General features: G+C 41.7%; 1 pseudogene across 1 annotated transcript; it reads right to left on the bottom strand.

Moving 5' to 3' along the window:
- Positions 1–5,183: 5,183 nt before the first annotated feature.
- On the bottom strand, positions 5,184–5,537 carry LOC311611801 (large ribosomal subunit protein eL36-like; annotated as a pseudogene). The gene has a single exon. The product of its transcript is annotated as a large ribosomal subunit protein eL36-like (transcript).
- Between the last annotated feature and the right edge of the window lie 1,084 nt (positions 5,538–6,621).

Raw genomic sequence — 6,621 nt, 5'->3', positions numbered from 1 at the left:
GATAGGGAAGCATACACACACACCAGCGGCTTAACTCCCTGGTCTTCTCAGAATCTTCTAGTTTCCTTGCTCTTTTAATCACTTTTTGTGTGTGTGTGTGTGGTGTGTGTGTGTGTGTGTGTGTGTGTGTGTGTGTAACCATTATACGGGATTTAATGTAGCAGCTTCAGCAACTCGTTACTTGGGTAACCCAGAACATTTCTGAAAATCATTCATGTATTTGTGCAAACAGATCATTTATGCCTTCTGTGAAACAATGAAGTGTGTGGAAAGGGGTACCTGCATCAGATGTAGCTGCAGGTGCTTCTGGAAGGGATGAGTAAAATCTTCATCTGAGAATTCTCTGTATCTCTAAACTTAGGATACCGTGAACGCTTACATGTTCTATATAAGTTTTATATCCATGGGCCAAATAATTGGAGGCTGATTTGGGGGTTTATATGTCCCAATTATCATTGACACTTTTTAAAAACCGAACCAGGAGAGTTTGGTCCCTTCCACAATTGACTGCAATCCCATATGACCCAGCTCTCACCCACATACCATGTCCAATCATGTGACCAGATGTTATTAGTAACTTGAGTCCACATTGGTTTCCACATGCAGCCCAATCCAAGGGGGAGAGGTGGCTGTAGAATAATCTGTCCCAGATGACCCCATAGAAAACAGCAGACACTCTGTAACGTGTCATTTTTCTACCCAAAGGAATAGTGTTAACACATTAACAAGAGTGTTGATTCAGGTGAAGTAGAATCACGACTCCAACTTTGAACAGCAGAAGCAAGGTCAGGGAAACATACCAGAAGATAGGAAATTACAATAAGTCTCCATTTTGGATGGCTTTGGGTTTTAGGTTGTACTGTCTCTTGTTCAATGAGAACATATGCTCTGATGAGGATTTTTAAAAAATCTACAAGACAGACAAATCTCAGGCTACACTGATTATGGAAAAGAGAGAGTAGACACAAATCATCGTGGTACTGGGAGTAAACAAGAGCATATCACTAGACAGTAAAAGGATAATAAGAACATATTATCCTTGTGCACATACAAAAGATCTACCCGCGTTTCCCCGAAATGTGCACAGACTCTTGCACTCAGAGTAGAAGCCTTTAGATTACTCCATTGTACCTATTTGTTAGTCCTTGGTACTGGGCTTAATTGGTGGCTATTAACATATTCATAGTGAACAACTTTATGCTAATATATTTGACAATTTAAGTAAAATGGACACATTCCTTTAGAAAAAAATTACCAAAACTAACCCACGAAGGAATAGAAAACTTGAATAACTCCGTATTTATTAAAGAATTTTTATTTGTAATTAAATATATTTCCATAAAGAAAACTCTAGGGCCAAATGGCTCTATTGCTGCTTAAATGAAACATTTAAGGGGAAAAAACAATACAAATCTTTCAGTCTTTCAGGAAATAGAGGAGGAAACATCTTCCCAACTCATTTTATGAGGACAGACTCATCCTGAGGCCACGACCAAAGACATTGGAAAGGAGGCAGAGAAGGTTGGAGAGCAACATCTCTCATGAACAGAAACACAAAATGTCTCCACAAAATATTAGCAAATTAAATCCAACCATGTATAAAAAAGGAGACTGCATCATAATCAAGTAGGGTTTATCCCAGGAATCGAAGGTTAAATTTATTTTCAAAGGTCAACCAATGTAAGTCACCATGTTACATGAATAAGAGACAAAATATAATATTTTCACAAATGCAAAAAGCACGTGTTAATACTTAAACCCACTTATGACAATAAGCTTCAGCAAACTAATAATAAAAGAGAACTCCCTTAACCTGATAAAAGACATCTATAAAACATTTATAGTTAACATATTTAATAGTAAAAGACTAAATTATTTTTTTTAAAATCCTCACTCAGGGACATGTTTTTATTGATTTGAGAGAGAGGAAGGGAGAGGGAGAAAGATCTATGCTACCCTATTTCCCCGAAAATAAGACAGTGTCTTATATTAATTTTTTCTCCCAAAGTTGCGCTAGGTCTTATTTTCAGGGGATGCCTTATCTTTCCATGCGCTAGGTCTTATTTTCAGAGGATGTCTTATTTTCGGGGAAACACGGGTAGATCTTTTGTATTTCTATATATATGCTTTTAATAATCAAATGATCAATTCCTAAAAGCTGCTGGGAAGTTGAATAGCATTGTATTGAATATATATAAAAAATTAAAAAGGATTCACATTTTAGGATTTAGTCATTCCAATCAATGAACATGGTACATCTCTCCATTTATTTAGGCCTTCAGAAGGTAGAGTGTCCTTGTCCCCAAAGTAAGCCAATTGCACGGAGTTCTCAGACAAGTTTTCCACCTTTACTTGTCTATTTGGAGCAGGGGACAGGTACCTACACCTTAGAAGGCTGAAGCCACCAGGAATGGGAAGGGAAATGACCCAGGTGCCCAGAGCCAAATTTTCTCTTGGATCTGACACAGTAAGCTTTGGCATATTGATTAGGCTGGTGTCCATTTACGGTGGCTGCGAAAATAGAGGAAGTTCGAAACTCAGTGGTTATAGAGGGTGTTCTTACGAGATCAGTGTTCATTTTATAAGAGCATCTCACTACCTCTCATAGAGATTTGAAGTGCTGGGTCTCAGTGGTTTGACTGCTAGATTATGTGATTAGATTGGAATTTCCCAATGGGATTATATGGATCAGGAAAAGATAATGCCACAATTGCTCTTCCACCTGGGAGACATTTGAGCAGTGCTGGCACCAACTGGAACAATTTTCAACATTTTAATAGAGGTAGTTCAATAATGTGGCCAGCAGGCAGGTGCCAGATATCTGGGAATCCAGTATCTTCCTGTTCTAGATGCAAATGCCTATGGGAAAGTAGAGGCTGAGCAGAAGCCCAAATCCAAGAGCTTTGATTTGAGAAAAAAAACAAACTCTGGCTCTGAGGAGTAGGAGACTGTAAATGAAAATTTTAGCTGCCTTCTCCCTCACGGATAGAGCCTACATTTTCTCCATGTTGCTCAACAACGGTTTTAAATGAATGTCTCTAGACGTATTGAGAGGTCTAGAAAAGCATATTATATCTAGGATGCGTGAAATCTTATTGAAGAGGGAGCAATTAGTGATATGACATGTAAAACTTAGAAATCTGATTAAGCCTATGGTGATTAGGAAGAATTCAAGACAACAATGAATAAAGATGAATGTGCACAGACTCTTGCACTCAGAGTAGAAGCCTTTAGATTACTCCATTGTACCTATTTGTTAGTCCTCTGTACTGGACTTAATTGGTGGCTATTAACATATTCATAGGGCTGAGTGGGGGGGGGGGGCGGGCAAAGCTAGCGCTGCCTTCATGTGTCATCTGTGCTTTTAAATTTTGAATGAACATCCCAAGATATTTCTGGGGCAACTGCCAAATCCCAGCAGTTAATGGAAAAGTAATTGGGGCTATTCATTATCTACAATTGTTGGTTTGGCACAAGAAGCAAAAAGTGTGAGGAGCCTGATCCCTGAGGGTGGGTGGAACAGGTATACAGTTATCCCTAGAGAAACACGGATTCTATCAAACATCTATATGGTACATGGAGTGTTAGTGCTACTCCACTGATGGCCCTGAAAAAAATGCCACTATACCAACGGGTCCTTGATGCTGTTAATTACAGGAAATGTATGATTCCATGGCAATTATAGGGGGATTAAAAATAATTATTCCCCAATTTTAAACCACTCGGAAGTTCACTCGGATTCATCACATGAAGGCTGTGACACTTAGGCACAGCAGCACACACGGTTGGGGGCCACCTCTGCTCAGAACAGTGGCCACCTGGAAGTTTTGGGGTTCAGGGGTGAGGACCACGCAGGACACTCAAGGGCACTGTTTGTTGAGTGCGAATCTCGAATTTAGTCACCCTGACTCTATAAATCCTTTTTATCCACATGGTGTTTCAGGATGATGCTCTAAACAACTGGGCTACCTGGCCAGGGCCTTACCCATGTCTTTTATTTTCTACTAGAAGCTGGTGCACGAAATTCGTGCACAAGTCGGGGGGGGGGCGGGGAGCAGGGGGACGAGAGTGTCCTTCAGCCCAACCTTTACCCTCTCCAATCTGGGACCCGATCCCAGTGGATCAGGCCTACACGGGCTGTTGGACATCCCTCTCACAATCCAGGATTGCTGGCTCCCAACTGCTCACCTGCCTGCCTTCCTGATTGCCCCTAACTGCTTCTGCCTGCCAACCTGATCACCCCTTAACTACTACCCTGCCAGCCTGTTTGCCCCTAACTGCTCTCCCTTGCAGGTCTGGTTACCCTTAACCGCCCTCTCCTGCAGGCCTTATCTCCTCCCCTCCCCCAAACTGCCCTTCCCTGCAGGCCTGGTTGCCCCCAAATTCCCTCCTCTGCCGGATTGGTCACCCCTAACTGCCCTCCTCTGCAGGCTTGATCACCCCCAACTGCCCTCCCTTGCAGGCCTGGTCTCTCCCAACTGCCCTCCCCTGCTGGCCATCTTGTGGTGGCCGTCTTGTGGTCTTTGACTACATGAGGGCAGCCATTTCGTGTGTTGGAGTGATGGTCAACCTGCATATTACTCTTTTAATTGATAGGATACTCTGGTGCACAATATCAACATGACTTATTCCTGTTGACATTGACCTTGATCACCTGGATGAGGCAGTGTTTGTCTGGATTTTTCTGCTGTAAAGTCTCTATTTTAGCCTTCTCACCCCCCGCCCCCTTCCATACTGTACCCCTTGGAGAGAAGTCTCCATGTGTAGTCCATACTTATTAGGGAGGGAGTTATATGGTTTCTTAAATTAAAAATTTGGATTCTTCTGCACAAAGATGTATCTATTCCCCTTCACTCAATCATTTACATCAGTGTGCAAACATTTACATAAATCATAAATATTTACTTTATACTTTGGATTATAATCCAGTACTACTTTATCTTTTTGTTCAAATTGTTACAGCTTTGGCCACTGTGAACTTTTCAATTGGCTACTGTGTTCCTTTGACATACCTCTGCTATATGGGGTTTTTATTGCTATTTTTGTGCACTTATTTTCTGACACTAAAAGATGTTCTAGGCTCATTATATTTCCTGCTCCAGTCCTAGAATCAGCCATTTATCCAGTGCTATTCATTTTTTTATTTTTTTTTTCTGAACAGGTTTTATTATACAGACGGGGTGGGGCTCAGTCCTTCTTGACTGCTGCCTTCCTCATAGCTGCAAGGACATTGCTCAGCTCCTCTCTCTTCCTCTTGGTGCGAATGTGTGTCCCCACCCTTTTCTTGATGAACTTCAGGGCCCTCTTGTCCTTAGAGACCTTGAGCAGCTCCATGGCACGAGGCTCTTAGTGGGCAAAGCCACATGCCTCTCGGATCATGTCCCGAACGAACCTGGTACGCTTGGCGAGGCCCCCGCGGCGGCGGCGGCTATGCCTCGGCTTGCTCATGTTCTTGGTCACCTGGTGGCCCTTGTTGAGGCCCACGGCCATGGGGTAGCGCAGAGCTATGGCCCAAGCCGCACCGGAGGCCCTGGGGTACGGATCTGTGCTATTCACTTTTTAACAATTTATTTTGTTATATTTTTAACTTTAAAATTAAAATATTCAAAAGATAAATGTACAGCTTAGAGAATTCTTATAAGGAACATACCCTTCCAATGTTGTGCTGAAGCTGATTCGCAGTCTCCTAAGAGTTGTTTGTTCAATCGCTTCCCAACTTCACATCCAATGACATCATGTTGGTAGCTTGAAATTGGCCATGGTGGTAGTATTTACATGATGGAAACAGGAAATGCTAAAAGTCAGGGCTTTTTCCCTGCCTAGAGAGCCAGCTGTTAAATACCAGCAAGCTACTACTTGTAACCATCATCCAAGTCAAGAAATAAAAGCACAAGCTAATAAATAAAACGTTGGCAGCCACCTCAGGAACCTCTCCATGTGTCCCAACACTGTCCTCTCTTACTAACAGAAACCCCTATCCTGACTTTTATAGTAGTCACTTCCTTGTGTCTTGTTAATGGTTTTATCACCTACTAAAGGCTTGATGCGCGAAAATTCATGCAAGAGTAGGCCTTCCTTACCCTAGCTGCCAGCACTGGCTTCCCTCCAGCACCCAGGACCCGGACTGGCTTCCCTCCGGCCCAGGCTGGACATCCAGAATGACATCCGGTCTAATTCACATATTACCCTTTTGTTATTACAGATGTATACTTCCCTAGACACTATGGCTATTATCAGATATGATTTTTACCCTGATATGTATTTTTTAAGGCCTTTTATCTATAGACTCCCTCTCTATTACCCCCCTCTATTTTAACACAAAACAGTTTATTAAAACATGTGGGCCATTTTATCTGTAGATTTCCCCAATCTGTATTTTACTGATTGCACACTCATGGCATAGCTCAACATGTTTCTTTGTACTTCATTATTTACTGTATTGAATTGACATTGCTAGAATATTCCACCTAACAACAGCAGCATACACATTCTTTACAAGTGTCCATGGAATATAGGGTGTCCCAAAAAATGTATACAATTTGAATAATTATAAAGGCAGTGTTTATTAAAATACATTTTATTTTCAAAATTGAGCTATCAGTTATTAAAGTGTATAAACAC

Source organism: Pipistrellus hanaki (genome assembly GCF_964339955.1).
Source record: "Pipistrellus hanaki genome assembly, chromosome: 17".
NCBI classification, from domain to species: Eukaryota; Metazoa; Chordata; class Mammalia; order Chiroptera; family Vespertilionidae; genus Pipistrellus; species Pipistrellus hanaki.
This window is presented reverse-complemented; position numbering and strand designations above follow the sequence as displayed.